We start from the raw sequence: 17,117 nt of genomic DNA, 5'->3' as shown, positions 1-17,117 counted from the left end.
GATTTAAACAAGGTGTTCAAGAATGTGTTCACCAAATCTTAGAATTAGGGATCTTTCATTGGTGTTTGAAAGAAGCAGTTTAAGAATAAATAAAATAAAGTCTAATTTTACACAAAAGGTAGAATTCTTACAGAACTCACTATCTCAAGAGAAGATAACTTAAGCCAGAAATGATTTTTGAGGTAAAATATGAATGTTCATACCATGACACCATGGATGACAACTATATTTCCTATAAAATGTCATTGAGAACTACTGTAAATCAGAGTACTTAACTGGATTAATCAGTGTTATGACCCCCAAATGCCCTTCTTAGGCTTCAATGCACAGGAAATTACATATATCAGATAATAAGACTATGTTACATTTTGGCTCTGAAGGATGCTTTTTCTTTGTGTACCACGAAACCATTATTTCTTTTCCTTGCAGTATGGAGATAAGAGGTAGATATACCATAAAAACAGAAAAGGATAAGAGGAAGAATAGAATATTACTTCTGCCTGATGATGGCTTGCTTGGTTAGAGTAGAATATAAAATTCACAATATAAAGGATATTGGAGTTCTGAAGCTAGTACATCATAGTTGTTTTGTTAGAACAAATCTTGTACATGACTATTTCCTCTCACCAATATCAAGCAACCAAAAAATACTTATTGAGAACTGTTTTAGCCAAGGATCACTGGTTGCAAAGAATAGAAACCTAGTCAAATTAGCTCAAATAAAAAGGAAATTACCAAAAGAATACAAGGGAATTTGCCAAGAATAAAAGCAGGAAGTACAACTGTATGTCAGGAGGTGGGAAACTTGCAATTCATACCATGTCTTTGTGGCCACAGGAGGGTCTGTTTGGGTCAGCAACACCCTCCTTTTTGCCACCTGATTCCACTCTTGCTCAGGGCCCATCTTGTAGACATCAGCCTCAGTCTATAGAATTTAACAACTTAGTCTTTCACCCTCAGATAAGCTAGAGTCTTTGTCTTGTAATAATACTAACATTTACTGAGACCATGTGTTGGGTACTGTACATAATGCTTATAAACATTATGCATGTCACTTAGATACAGTTGATTGATGATATTGTCCTGTTCAACTATATCTTTACTGATTTTCTGACTGCTGGTTCTGTCACTTTCTGATAGTGTTGAAGTCTCCAACTATACTCTCTATACTTATCCTTGTAATTCTATTAGTTTTTACCTCATGTATTTTTATGCTCTGTTGTTAGGTTCATGCATATTAAGGATAGTTACGGCTTCTTGGCAAATTGACCTATCATAATATAATGCCTCTCTTTATTGCTAATAATTTTCCTTGCTCTGAAATCTGCTTTGTCTGAAATTCATAGAGCTACTCCAGCTCTCTTTTGATTAGTGTTAGCATGATGTATTTTTCTCATCCCTTTACTTTTAATCTACCTGTGTTTTCATATTTAAAGTGGGTTTCTTGTAAATACCATGGAGTTGTCTTGCTTTTTTTCATCCACTCTAACAGTCCCTGTCTACTAATTAGTATATTTTAGACCACTTACATGTAAAGTGAGTATTGATATAGTTGGATGAAAGTAAACCATATTTGTCACTGTTTTCTATTCGTTGGCCTTGTTCATTCTTTATCTTCCTCTATTCTTCTGCCTTCTCTGGTTTTAATTATCACTGTATATCCCATTTTCTCTTCTGTCTTAGCATAGAAATTACAACTTTTTTTTTAAGTGGTTGCCTGAGAGTTTGTAATACACATTTACAAATAATACAAGTCTACTTTCAAGTAACACTATATCACTTCATGGGAACTGCAAGCACCTTATAAAAGAATAATCCCAAGTCCTCCCTCCCATCCCTTATAGCACTGTTGTCATTTATTTCACTTATCCATAAGATATGATCACCAAATATTTTGTTGCTATTATTACTTTGAACAAACTGTTATCTGTTAGATTAAGAATAAGAAAAAGACAAGATTTTATTTTCCTTTTATTTATTCCTTTTCTAAGACTCATATATAGTGTTTCTAACCTATATCATTTTCATTCTCTCTGAAGCTGGCAACACATTCCCCCAATTTTTGTTTGTCTGAGAAAGTCTATTTCTTCTTCACTTTTGAAGGATAATTTTACTGAATACAGAATTCTAAGTAGATGGCTGTATTTTTTCAAAACTTTTGAAGTATTTCACTCTACCCTCTTCCTGCTTACATGGCTTCCGAAGAGAAGGTTGATGTGATTCTTATCCTATTTCCTCTAGTGGTAAGATCCCCACCCCCATCTACCTGACTTCTTTCAAGATTTTGTCTTTGATTTTCTGCAGTTTGATTATAATATTCCTAAATATAGATTTTTTAAAAGTATTTATCCTGCTTGGTGCTGTCTGAACTTTATATATCTACGGTTTGGTGCCTGTCATTAATTTTGGAAAATTCTCAGGCATTATTACTTCAGATATTTCTTCTGTTCCTCTCTTTTTCCTCTGGTATTCCCATTATATGTATATTCACCTTTTGTAACTGTCTTGTAGTTTTTGGATATTATGTTTCATCCTTTTCACTCCTTTTTCTCTTTCCAGTCAGTTTTTTCAGTTTATATTGCCATATTGTCACAGTCACTGATTCTTTCCTTGGTCATGTCCAGTCTACTGATGAGCCCATCAAAGACATTCTTCATTTCTGTTACAATGTTTTTGATTTCTAACATTTACTTTTCATTCTTTCTTAGAGTTTCCATCTCTTTGCTTACATTACTTGTCTTGCATATTTATCCAACAACAGAAGAATGTATATTCTCAAGCTCACAGGGAATATTCACCAAAATAAACCATATTCTGGTCCAAAAAACATACCTTAACAAATTTAAAAGAACAGACATCATACAAAGTACGCTCTTTGACCACAAAGGAATTAAATGAAAAAATATTAACACAAAAATAGCTAGAAAATCCCAAAATATTTGGAGATTAAACAACACACTTAAAAATAACACAAGAATTAAAGAAATCTTAAGAAACTGAAAAACTTTTGAATTAAATGAGAATTTAAAAAACATTTGTGGGATACAGCAAGAGTAGTAGTTAGAGGAACAGTATAGAACTGTATGCACATATTGAAAAAAGAAAAAGATAACACCAATATTCTAACTTAGGAAAATAGGGGGGAAAAAAGAGCAAATTAAATCCAAAATAAGCAGAAAAAGGTCAATAAAATGGAAAGCAGGAAAAAATAGAGAAAAATCAACAAAACCAAAAGTTGGTTCTTTGAAAAGATTAATAAAATAGATAAGCCCCTAGTCAGGCTAACCAAGAAAAGAGAAGACACAAATTATTAGTATCAGAAATGAAAGAGGTACCATCACAGCTGATGCCAGGGACATTGAAAGAATAAATGAACATTATGGACAAATCTATGCCCACAAATTTGATAACTTAGATGAAATGGACTAAGTCCTTGAAACACAATCTACCAAAACTCACACAAGGAGAAATAGATCATTTGGTTAGGTTTATATTAATCAAAGGAACTGAATAAATAATTAATAACTTTCCAAAACAAAAAGCACCACACCCAAATAGTTTCACTAATGAATTCTACCAAATACTTAAGGGGAAAATGACATCAATTCTCTATGATCTGTTCCAGAAAATAGAAGCAGAGGGAGCACTTCCTAACTTATTCTATGAGGCCATTACACTAATTCCAAAACTATACAAAGACATTACAAGAAAGGAAACAGACTAATATTTTTCATTAATATAAATGCAAAACCCTCAAGAAAACATTAGCAAATCAAAACTAATAATGTATAAAAAGAATTATATACCATGACCAGGTAGGATCTATTCTAGGTTATTCAAGGCTGGTTCAACATTTGAAAATCAATTAATGTAATCCCTCACATCAACAGGCTAAAGAGGAAAAATCCTATAATATCAATAGATACAGAAAAATTTACATCCAAAATCCAAAATCCATTCATAACAGAAACTCTCAGGAGGGTGAATTTCCTCAATTTCATAAAGATCATCTAGAAAACCCTACAGCTAATGGCATATATAATTGTAAGAAACCTGGTATCTTTTCCCTAAGATTAGGAACAAGGCAAGGATGTCCCCTCTCACCACTTCCATGCAACATTGTACTGGAAGTCCTGGCTAATTCATTAAGACAAGAAAAGGAAATAAAAGGTATACAGATTGGAAAAAAAGACATAAAACTATCATTATCTTTGTTCCCAGATGACACGATCATCTGTGTAGAAAATCCCACGGAATTGACATAAGAACTGATGGCGCTAATAAGTAATTACATCGAAGTTGCAGGAAACAAGGCTAATATATAAAAGTCAATGACTTTCCTATATACCACCAATGAGCAATTGGAATTTAAAATTAAAAACATACAGATTTAAATTTGAAAAAAAAATTAAAAACATACAATCACTTATATTAGAACCAAAAAAGAAAGAGTGAGAAAGACATTTAAATCAAAATATGTATGAGATATCTATATGATAATATGTATAAAAACCTGTAAAACTCTGAATAAATCAAAGAAGATGTAAATAAATGGAGAGAGAGTTCAAATTCATAGACAGGAAGACCCAACATTGTTAAGATGTCAATTTTTCACAACTTGATCTATAGATTCAATACAATCTCAATGAAAATCCCAGCAAATAACTTCATGAATATCAACAAAATGATTCTAAAGTTTATATGGAGAGGTAAAAGACTAATAGCCATTACCATATTGAAGAAAAAGGACACATTCAGAGGACTGAAACTACCTGACTTCTAGACTTACTGAAAAGCAACAGTAATCAAGACTGTGATATTGGTGAAAGAATAGACAAATAGATCAATGGAACAGGACAGAAAGTCCAGAAATAAACACACACAAATATAGTCAACTGATCTTTGACAAAGAAGCAAAGTCAATCCAATAGAGAAAGAAGAAGCATCTTTTAACAAATGGTGCTAGAACAACTGCATGTCCACATGCAAAAGAGAGAGAAGAGAGAAAAGAGAGAGAAAAATAAAAGAAAAAAGAATCTAGACACTGACCTTATATCTTCCACAAAAATTGTCTCAACATGGACCACAGACCTAAATGTAAAACTCAAAACTATTTTAGAAAATAAATACAGGAGAAAATATAGGTGGCCTTGGGTTGGCACTTAGTTTTTACATACAGCACCAAAAGCACAATCCATAAAAGAAAAATTGAAAAGTTGTACTTCATTAAAACGGAAAAATTCTGCTCTGTGAAAGACATTGTTAAAAGAATTAAATGAAAAGCCACAGAAGGGAGAAAATATCTATTAACAGACTTAATCCAAAATATACAAAGAGCTCCTAAAACTCAACAAGAAGACAAACAACTCTATCAAAAAATGGGCAAAAGATGTGAACAGACATCTCACCAAAGAAGACTTACAGATGGAGAATAAGCACATGAAATGATGCGCAACATTATAGATCATTAGCAATTGTAAATTAAAACAGGATACCACTACATGCCTATTAGGATGGCTAAAATCTAACAGTGACAACACCAAATGCAGGAGAGGATGTGGAGCAACAAAAACTTTCATTCACTGCTGGTGAGAATGCAAAATTGCTATAGCTACTGTTAAAGACCGGATGTTTGTGTCCTCCCCAAATTCATGTGTTGAAGTCTTAACCCCCAATGTGATGGTATTAGGAGGTAGGGGCCTTTGGGAGGTACTTAGGCTTAGATGAGGCCATGAGGGTGGGGCCCCCAAGATGGGATTAATGCCCGTATAAAAAGAGGAAGAGTCACCAGAGTTTCTTCACTCTTATCATGTGAGAATACAGCAAGAAGGTAGCTCCCTGCAAGCCAGGAAGAGGGCTCTCAGCAAGAACCAATTTTCTGGCACTCTGAATTTGGATTTCCCAGCCTCTAGAACTATGAAAAATAATGTCTGTTGTTTAAGCCACCCAGTCTGTGGTATTTTGTTACAGCAGCTCAAGCAGACTAAGACAGCCATTTGGAAGATAGTTTTTGCAGTTTCTTATAAAGCTAAACATAGTCTGACCATATGACGAAGCAAGCACTCTCTTTTTTTTTTTATTTTTTTATTTTTAAAGATTTTATTTATTTATTTGAGAGAGAGAGAATGAGAAAGAGCACATGAGAGGGGGGAGGGTCAGAGGGAGAAGCAGACTCCCTGCCGAGCAGGGAGCCCGATGCGGGACTCGATCCCGGGACTCCAGGATCATGACCTGAGCCGAAGGCAGTCGCTTAACCAACTGAGCCACCCAGGCGCCCCGAAGCAAGCACTCTCTTAAGTATTTACCCAAATAATTTGAAAACTTATGCCCACACAAAAACCTACACGAGTGTTTATACCAGCTTTATTCATTAATTGGATGCCCCAAATTGGAAGCAACCAAGATGTCCCTCAATAGGTGAATACAAAAACTGTAGTGCATCCATACAATTCCATATTGTTCAGAAAGAAATGAGCTGTCAAGCTACAAAAAGATACACAGAAACTTTTTAAAAAAGCAGTCAGTCAGAAAAGACTTCCTAATGTATGATTCCAACTATATTATATGATAATCTAGAGAAGGTGAAATTACAGAGACAGAAAAAAATCATACTTGCCAGAGGTTGGAGGAAGGGAATGGGGGTGAATTGGTGGAGCACAGGAGTTTTTTAGGCCAGTGAAAGTACTGTGTGTGATTATGTAATGGTGGATACATAACATTATGCATTTGGCAAAACCCATAGAACTATACAACACAAAGACTGAACACTAAACTGTGAACTTCAAAAATAATGTATCAATACTGGTTCATTGACTGTATTAAGTGGACTACACCAAGGTAAATGTTAACAATAGGGAAACAGGGCCATGGAGGGGGACAGAAGGAATAAGAAAAAAAAAAAGGAGGGAGTATATAGGAACTTTGTACTTTCTAACAAATTTTTCTGTAAACATGTAATTGCTATAAGAAACAAAGTCTATTAATTTAAAAAAAACATGCATTCAAAAAAGACTAAAAGAATATACATACATAATTTATGTATTTTTATTTTCTTTGTTACATTTTCTATACCTTCTGGGTTTTTCAACAATGGGTGTTCATTGCTTTATATTTTAAAAATTTATTTTAAAATACGCCAAATGGAATGAATAAATTCGCCATTAAAACAGAACAACAATCTGATCCAGATGAAATTAAATCCAAAAAATTCTGATCTCTGACACTGTTGTCCAGTTAACATAATCTCTAATCCTTCTTTTTCTTTTCATGTATTAATTAAAAATCATGCTATCTCCCCTTAGAGTTGTTTTCTGGGGAGACAAAATGAGGAAAGCTCTTTAAAAATAATAAAAAAAAGGATATCAAAGAAAGTGCTAAAAATGATTAATTATAGGAAAAGATAAGGTGTTTTCTTTGATTGAAGAGGGAGGCAGTCCTGGAATGATTTCAATGAAACCTCTAACCAACTAACAAAGGCTAAATTTATCACAAATTAGAAATACAAAGAGAGCATTCTATTAAATCAAAGGCTTTCTCAGTCCAACTGTAAGGCTATATGGAGGAACAGCTTAAATTCAATAAAGTATGAGTCATGGTTTAACTGAAACCTCTGCCCTGGGAAGAAACTTGTTCTACTGAATGTATTTAATTTCTACTTCAGTGTAGATGTTTTCAAGTTCACAAATGTAGGAATTTTCTGGTCAATATTGATCTGAAGACTATAATTTGAGATAAATGGAAATTCAGTGCTTCCAAAGTCCTCTTTCTTTTATGGCAAACAGCTACATAAAATTTGTCCATACATATAGTTTCTTACTCTTTCCTAATTAATGGAATTTTAAGGCTTACAAGAAATCAAAGCGATATATAATCAAGCCCCTTTCCCTATTTATTGTCTCCAGACTGTTGTTAACAAAACAAAAACAAAACAACTCTTAAAATTAACAACATTAATCCTTTACTGAAATGGCTTTGGTGTAATCATATCTCATATCCATTAACAGGCCTCAACCATTCACTTAAGCCCATCTAAGTAGCTTGATCTGGTTCCATTATAATAATGTATGGTTTCTTTATTCTATCATGACACAGCACAGAGATTTATTTCACACTGAACTTTTCTGAATTAAAAAAAAAAAAAGAGGATTCAAGAACAGGTGTCTCAGGCTAGATTGGGGACTGCATAACTGAGCCTTGTGTTAGGGGATGATAAGAATACATTTAAAATTTTAATTGAAGAACGCCAGGCACCAGAGGCAAATAGCATGCAATTTTTTTAAATGCTAAAAACAGCCAGCTGCCAAAAAGGGCAAGCTAGCTGATGATTACAGCTGTTCACCATCATGCAACAAAAACACAAAAGCTTTCTATTTCTTGAGGTATGTCTTATCCGCATCGTGGACTCTGTCTGGCCTCTACATATCATTTCTGTACCCTGGTGTTAAGTTACCCCAGCATGGCATAAAACTATTCAAAATGAAGGAAAAATGACTTTCTGACTATACTGTTTTAAATGATCTACTATTTATATCTCATTTCGTTAATTTAGGAGAGAGCTGACTGCATCATTCTTACTGTTTTATGTAACGGCCACTGAAGGAAAGTAAATTCTTCCATGGAGTACTGCTAGGAAAAAATGTGTCCAAATCTCTTTTTTGAACTGGGAAACTGGTGGATTGCAAAAATGTGTTGTCTCACATTCCAACGACGAAAGAGATTGTAAAATGTCAAGCAAGGGGAAAAAAGTCTGAGCTTTTACCTTTTCCTTATTTCTGGTAGTCACTAACATAAACATAAAGAGGAAGGACAGGAGAAAACACAATCTTTTTAAAAATCCACAGATCGAACAGTCTTTTTCTGTAAGTATTTCTTATCTGCGGTCCCTGATACAAAATAGCATTTTATTAAACTAAACTGATTAAACATAAAACTGGATAACAACATACTATATTTTACTAAAAAAGCAATAGCTTTAAAATGCTAGTTTGCCCTTGAAAACAAGCAATTCATTCCATCAACATACAGCTATGGAACCATTTCTTTCCCTCCTCTGTTTATATTTAGGGGCTAGATAGAGAGTTCAGACTATTTTTTAGCCAGAATGCAAAGACTTCATTCAAACCTTCTCCAAATGATTCTTTTTCCTCTCTTTTACTTTAATCTTCTCAGCATACTCTAAAGACCCAGGCAATTCATTTCAATGGGACAGAACTGCAAAAATGGTCTTTAAGAAGAGGTTTGGCAAATTCAATAATTTGCTGAAGAGTTTTCTTATGCATCTGTGGCCACTCCTGTTTTTACTCAATTACATAGATAATTCCACTACTAGAATAGAGAGGAATATGTATAAATAAGTAGTGAAGGGCATGCTAACAGTTGTTATAGTAAAACATGTATCAGTCTTTTGTTAAACTAAATATGCCATCAAATATACATTTTTATATAAAATTAATGCCAAACAAGATATCTGCACCAACAATAGAATACAGAAACCAAAATTGCTACTTATCACTAATATATATTTCTTTTCAGGCTAAGCAAAATTTTCAAAAAAGAGATTTCATTTAATCAAATGAGAAACATTTAAATTACATATCCACAACAGACTAGGGAACAGTGACTTGTCCATATATACATTAATTAGTTCAATAATTACATATTAACATTAATAATATTCAGAAAAAGTAGCTTGAAGTAGTGTCAGATTTTTTTAAATGTCATGAATATGGACATAACATTTATTACTCATATAATGGATGGCAGTCTATACAAACTACAAAATTAAAGATCTTTATGTCTCCCCCTGACTTTATTTTTTGTGTTTGGAATATTGTTCAATTGGCATGGGGTAATTTATCCTTTTCTCTCTTTTTGAGAAAAATCCCTCTGTATCCAACCATTTGATTAATTATTTAACTGTCATATTATAAATTATGCTAGCAGAAAATGCATCTCCTGATATAGTATAATACTTTCTTGTGTGCTTAATTTAGAAAGCACACAAATCTTTCAGAGTAACATTCATTGTTTACATCCTTGCCATGGTTTACAACAAAGGTCTGAGTAATAATAATAATGCCAATCCTGTCATTTCCTCAATTTAAAAAATTTCCTAAGAAGCAATTCTGTATTAACTTGACTGCTTTTGCTGATATTCTTCAAAAGCATAGCTGCATTAATTTACTGTTTTTCAAAAATGATTGTTAATGTTATAAAATTACATGTTGAATTCCTATATATAAGAAACCTATCACAAAAATTGCAATTACTGTGAATGTAAACACTGGTTTTCAGTTTTGCCTATTCAATGACTGTTAATGAATACAAAATGCAAGGTTTATTTAACTAAAGCACTATCATTTTCATACTTTTACAGCTGAGAAAATACTTGTACCTAAGTATCCTCTATCAGATTTGTTCTGGTGTCCCTTGAGAAATGCAATGTAAGTGCTATCAGGTCGATTTTTTAGTCACATTCTCCTAAAGGATAAACTGAGCAGACGGTTTAATGCTCTCTTCCACATAATTCAGCAAAGGACAGGCAAAAGGAAAAATAATGCCCAGGAGTTCTGATACTTTGGCATTATTCTAAGTAAGGTATGACAGGCACATAAGCATTTTTATCATCATCTGAAAAGCAATCCAATCTGCAGAATTCTGTATCTAAGATTTCTGGTCATTTTACAACTTTTTAAAAACCAGTTCAAAAGCTACTTCCTTCTCATTTTTCTGGCTAGAATGACAATACTTCCCAATCCCTTAGGGCCTTGTTTATATCTTTATAACATCGTGAACTATTTTTTGTCTCATGAGATCGATTTTTTAAATATTTGTGTTAATCTACTATTTAATTGGGAGCTTCTTGAGAACAGGGACTCTGTCTTAATCATCTATAATGCGATTGGCAAACTGAGGATTTCTTATTACTTCTAGGAAATTACTCATCTACATAAAATACGGTAATGATAGTACCTACCATATAGGTTAATTGTGAATATTAAATGAAATAACATATGTAAAGTTTGAAGCACTGTTACATAGTAAGATTCACTAAATGTTAGCTATCACTATATATAGTATTACTTTCATAGTGCCTAAACTGAAAAGTATTCAATAAATGTTTACTGAGCCGAAGATATCCAAAGAGACAGACATACACATACATAGCTGAGACTTTGTACAGGAAAATGTCATCTTTAGTCCATAAAGTACATTTAAACTTAGCTATTTTTTAACTTAGTATTTTTCAGTGTTAAGTATTTTCTTAGTTATTTTCAGTTTTACTCTTTTACTGAACATATTTTTATGTTTTACTAAAAATATTAGGAATAAAAATTTTAAAATAGTCTTAATATTAGGATTACTTTCACTAATACAAATATGTGAAGGTGAAATTCTATCACAATAAAATTTGTAAGACACCAAGAGGGTTAAATTCTATTGGAATTTTGTTATAAGCAACAATAAGGCCATATTTTTAAAGCATTTTTCAAATATTTCCATGCCTTAGTAGAAATCATGAAATCATGTTCTTTAACAAAAAAACAAACTAACCTTTTTCCACACCTGTTGCCTCACTTACCCCTCATCAGAAACCTGTGAATCACATAGATTAGGCTACATTTCCTTTATTTGGTAGATTTGGAAAAGGAGCCTAAAATTTTTAGGGATCATTTTGCTTAGAGGCAATTTAATTAAAAAACAAACAAACAGTGCTTGCTTCGGCAGCACATATACTAAAATTGGAACGATACAGAGAAGATTAGCATGGCCCCTGTGCAAGGATGACACGCAAATTCGTGAAGCGTTCCATATTTTTATTGTGCAAGACTGTTGAATCACAGATCTGTACCTCTGAAATAATACATTATATGTTAAAAAAAAAAAAGAAGAAGATAGCAGGAGAGGAAGAATGAAGGGGGGGAAATCGGAGGGGGAGATGAACCATGACAGACTATGGACTCTGAAAAACAAACTGAGGGTTCTAGAGCGGAGGGTGGTGGGAGGATGGGTTAGCCTGGTGATGGGTATTGAGGAGGGCACGTTCTGCATGGAGCACTGGGTGTTATGCACAAACAATGAATCATGGAACACTACATCTAAAACTAATGATGTAATGTATGGGGATTAACATAACATAATAATAAAAAAACAAACAAAAAATAACTAACAACGGAGTAACAAGTACTGATCAGTATTATTGGGCAAAAAAGGAGACAAAATAAATCAGACAAGCTTCTCAAAGAAAAACAAACTATTTAAATATAGTATATTTATAAGTGAGAACATGGGGTCAATTGGAGAGAAATATCACAAAAGAAATGATACTAAAAGATAAATAGGATTTCATGTGATGAAACGTAGGAAAGACATTCTAGAAAGAAATAACATGTTCCCAGCATAGAAATAAAAGTGTACATAACTTTCAAGAAATAAATCAGTAGCTGGACTGGTGAGATCAGGAGTACTGCACACATTTTGAGAAGTAGCTTATTTCCTATATGCTAAGTAAGGTGTTTATACATACCTCTCTAGACACTGAGCAGCCATGGAAGATTTTAAGAAACAAAATCATATTTGATTTTGGAAATATCATTCTGATGGCAGTGTAGAGAATGGATTAAAAGGAGATAGCTTCTGAAAGCAAGAGGGACAGTGAGGAGACTACTGAAGTAGTTGTCCCACAGAGAGATCAGGTATATGTGGACAAGATAAAGGTATGTACAGTCTACTAGGACCTAGCAATTTACTACACTTCTAGGCATATGTACAGCTTTCCAATCAACATGCTACAAAAAATTTGATGGCAGGTAAAAATTTAAGATGTAAGGACAGACATAAATGAAGCAGTTGAACAGAATGGAGACCAGAAATAGGCCCATATATTGTCAACTGATTGTTGACAAAAGCACCAAGGCAATTCAACAGGGACAGGCAAACTTTTCAGCAGATAAAGCTGGACTGACTGGATAAACCTATGGAAAACAATGAACTTCAACCCAGGTTTACCTCATACTGTACACAAAAAACATCAGTGAGATCACAGACATAAATATAAAAGTCAAACCAATAAGGCTTTTAGAAGAAAACATAAAATAATGTCTTTATGATCTTAGGATAGGCAAAGATTTCTTAGGACATAAAAAGCACTAACTTCTATAGTACTAGAACAAAAACTTGATAAACTGGACTTCAACAAAAAATTTTTGATCTTCAAAACACACTGTTAAGAAAATGAAAAGACAAGCCACAGACTGAGAGAAAATACTTACAAATCATGTTTATAATAAAAACTTGTATCCAGAAACACACACACACACACACACACACACTCCTCCTTTAAATTAAAAATAAAAAGATAAACAACCCAATTTTAAAAACTAATTTAAGACTTGGATAGGGGTGTGAGTTACATTATCAAAACTCATTGAATTATACAAGTAAGATCTGTTTATTTCACCAGAAATTACTTTTACCTCACATTAATAAGTACACGAAAAAGATCAAATTTTAAAGAAATTATTCACAAATTTACAATGGTCGAAACCGTATTTGTTTGGTAATTATTATTTTAGAGTAGGAGTCAGCAAACTTTTTTTGTAAAAAGCCAGATGGTAAATATTTTAGCTTTGCAGGCCATATGGTCTCTGTTGCAACTACTCAACTCTGCCACCATAGTACGAAAGCAGCCATAGACACCATGTTAACAAACGGGCATGGGTGTGTTCTAGTAAAACTACCAAAATAGTGGGGAGCTGAGTTTGCCTAGCCCTTTAGTAGAGCATAAGATTTTATTTGTAACACACTGCCATAGAGATCTTTGTGGCTTTACCATATACCACCACCTCCCAGGTGATAATATGGGCAGTAAAAACATATTTTAACATATGGTTAAGATGTGAAAAACTTTGATAAGCACCGCCCTAGAGAAACTAACACATATGCACAAGGAGACATGCAAACTTGAAATAATTTAAACATCCATCAATGAGGGAATACACAAATCATGATACATGTATACAATATAATAAAAAATAAATGTTCACCTATTAACACGTGTATAATACAAATGGGTGCCTCTAAGATGGTCACTCATGGCAAGACACAAGGTAATCTTTTTTAAAAATTCCAGTAGAGTTAACATACAGTGTTATATTAGTTTCAGGTGTAAAATAGTGATTCAACAATTCCGTACATCACCCAGTGCTCATGATGAGTGCACTCCTTAATCCCCATCACCTATTTAACCTGCCCCCCCAACCTCCCCTCTGGTAACCATGTTTGTTCTCTATAGTTAAGAGTCTGTTTCTTGGTTTCTCTCTTTTTCCCTTTGCTCATTTGTTTTGTTTCTTAAATTTCACATACGAGTGAAACCATATGGTATTTGTCTTTCTCTCACTGACTTATTTGGCTTAGCATTATACTCTCTAGCTCTATCCATGTTGCTGCAAATGGCAAAATTTCGTTCTTTTTATGGCTGAATAATATTCCATTATACACACACCATATCTTCTTTATCCATTCCTCTGTCAATGGACCCTTGAGCTGCTTCCATAATTTGACTATTGTAAACAATGCTACAATAAACATAGGGTATATGTATCCTTGTAAATTAGTGTTTTTGTATCTTTTGGATAAATTCCCAGTAGTGTGATTACTGGATTGTAGGGTAGTTCTATTTTTAACTTTTTGAGGAACCCCCATACTGATTTCCACAGTGGCTGCACTAGTTTGCATTCCCACAACAGTGCAAGAGGATTCCTTCTTCTCCACATCCTCACTAACACTTGTTTCTACCATAAGATAATCTTTCCTCTGAAATAGAAATACCACATTACTTTTAAAATGTAGATATCATATTCTTCAAAGGCTATCTTAATCTCTGAATTCAATCCAGGTACTAATTGCTAGATGTTTCCAAAAGATGCACATGGACTGCTCTATAGATTTTAAAATCTCCATCTGGGTGGACCCATGGTTGGTATTGGACATAATCAAAAAAAAAAAAAAGGGACAAAGAATGTAATATTGACCTTTGTCAATCATATTATTGGATATTCTGGACTGCATGGATCAATACTGGCCAGAGGTAGCAGCAGAAGGAGCTACTAAACCAGCCTACTCCCCAATTCCATTTGTCCCACTGTTCAATTTCAGTGGACACAGCCAGGTAGGCAGTGGCAACAGAGAAAGGAAAATACTGGTAATTAACCCATTTATCGACTGCTTTTTTCATCATGCCTTAAAATCCCATTGGAGGGGCACCTGGGTGGCTCAGTCGGTTAAGTGACTGCCTTCGGCTCAGGTCATGATCCCAGGGTCCTGGCATCGAGCCCCACATCTGGGTCCCTGGTCAGCAGGGGGCCTGCTTCTCCTGCTCCCCCTGCCTGTACTCTCCTGTTCTCTCTCTGTCAAATAAATAAATAAAATCTTAAAAAAAAAAAAAAATCCCATTGGAGTGTTTTAGGGAAGTCCACTTTACCCTCCCAGAATAAAAATAGCTTCAAATATAGTATTTAATACTCCAAAACTAGAGAGGACAGGAGCATGCTACCATGCTTCAGTACTATGTTTTGGGTTGTTTACCTAAACATAATCTCTGCTGGTCCAGCACATCTCGTTCCATCTAGTCAATAGACCGGTAACAGATGGATAGTCAATCCAAGACCCTTACTGCTATGTATTTCCAATATTCAGATCCTTATGATTTGCTCAATTCCATTGCTAGTGTTTTGAAAAAACCTCTTTGCCAAAGCATAACTCTACTTTTAGGCAAGTTACTTGAAAATTAACACCTTGAATATGTTCACAGTTTCCTAAGCATTAATTTTGACACAGCTTCCAGAGAGTAGAACCTTCACAGAAATCTTGTTTCTTTTAGTATTACCTATATATTAGAGCTCCAAGACAGTACGTTTTATTCCAAGTCCCCCTCTTACCTCTCAAGATCATCATTCTATCAGCCTAGACAGCTAAAGAACTAACTAAAGACTAACTGCTTTGGCAGGAAGGTTTTCTAATTGGGGCCAGTGCTCTAGCTAAGAAGGCAACTTAGTCCCCAGAACTAGGAGGGATTGGTCAGGTTTCCTTGACAGGATACTGCTGGAATCAGTGTAGACATGGGGATTTTACTGGGCATTCCAAGTAAAACCCAAGAGAAGTAGACAATGATCCTCAGGTGGGCTGGGGAACTAAACCTGGCCTTCCATGGGAGGATGAGCAAAGGGGGTGGTTATCTTTGTCTCTCTAGCATAACTTACCTATTCTGTTTTCGTTTACATTTCTGAATGAGTTTCACAAAAAGCCATTGAGTATTTCTAAGTTTCATTAATGTTGGTTGTTAAAGTTTCTCTAAAGAAGCCCTTGCTAAAATCCCATGACCTAATTATGTTATTTTATTATTTTGCTTTGTTCCCATAAAGCTAAAGTGCTAATAAAAACATTTATATGTTTAAAATATATAAAGCATTGTCAAATACATTATCACTTTGAAACCTCATAACTCTGTAAGGTACATAGAACAGATATTAAGAAAGGTTGTGGGACATTAAAATCACACGGCTAATAACTCCTGATTCCAAATCGATGACATTGACCTGTCCTGCCTTTCCTCATTCTGTATAGGCCTAGCTTGTGCTCCTGGTGATGTCTTTAACTCCTTCAGCCAGAAACGCCCACAGAACTTTATACCTCTCTTATAACACTTATCATATCCTATCTTTGTTACATTTACAGATTTATGGATCTTATCATACTCAGTGCAAATTCCTGAAGGGCAGGGACTGGGTCTTATTAATCTTTATATCCCCTACAGCATCTAGAAACACTCAGAAGTTTTACTTGATGTCTAGTGCACTACCCTGTTTATGAGGGTGATCCACATTCTTAGAAACTTCATTATAAAAAAATATTAAAAATATAAATGTGCCCACTTATATTTACACCTAAATAAATATACAGTATTTGTGTGGCAGTTGTACCCTGAAAAAACTTAAGATGGAGAGAGAGAATCTCAAGCAGATTCCATGCCCAGCACAGAGCCCTACACTGGGTTCGATCTCTCAACCCTGAGATCATGACCTGAGTAGAAATCAAGACTCAGACACTCAACCCAGGCG

The 17,117-nt window shown here is 34.2% G+C and overlaps 1 protein-coding gene and 1 non-coding gene across 9 annotated transcripts in view; one reads left to right on the top strand and one right to left on the bottom strand.

Annotated features, from left to right (window-relative positions):
- The window catches only part of FUT8 (fucosyltransferase 8), a 324,832-nt gene that overhangs the window by 46,489 nt on the left and 261,226 nt on the right, over positions 1 to 17,117 (bottom strand). The window lies entirely within an intron of this gene.
- LOC118553247 (U6 spliceosomal RNA) lies at positions 11,712 to 11,818 on the top strand. The gene has a single exon (XR_004925905.1). It is a non-coding gene; the product is annotated as a U6 spliceosomal RNA (small nuclear RNA).

The sequence above is a fragment of the Halichoerus grypus genome, chromosome 8, assembly GCF_964656455.1.
Source record: "Halichoerus grypus chromosome 8, mHalGry1.hap1.1, whole genome shotgun sequence".
NCBI lineage: Eukaryota > Metazoa > Chordata > Mammalia > Carnivora > Phocidae > Halichoerus > Halichoerus grypus.
The sequence above is the reverse complement of the archived record's forward strand: the minus strand, read 5'-3'. Positions and strand labels throughout refer to the sequence as shown.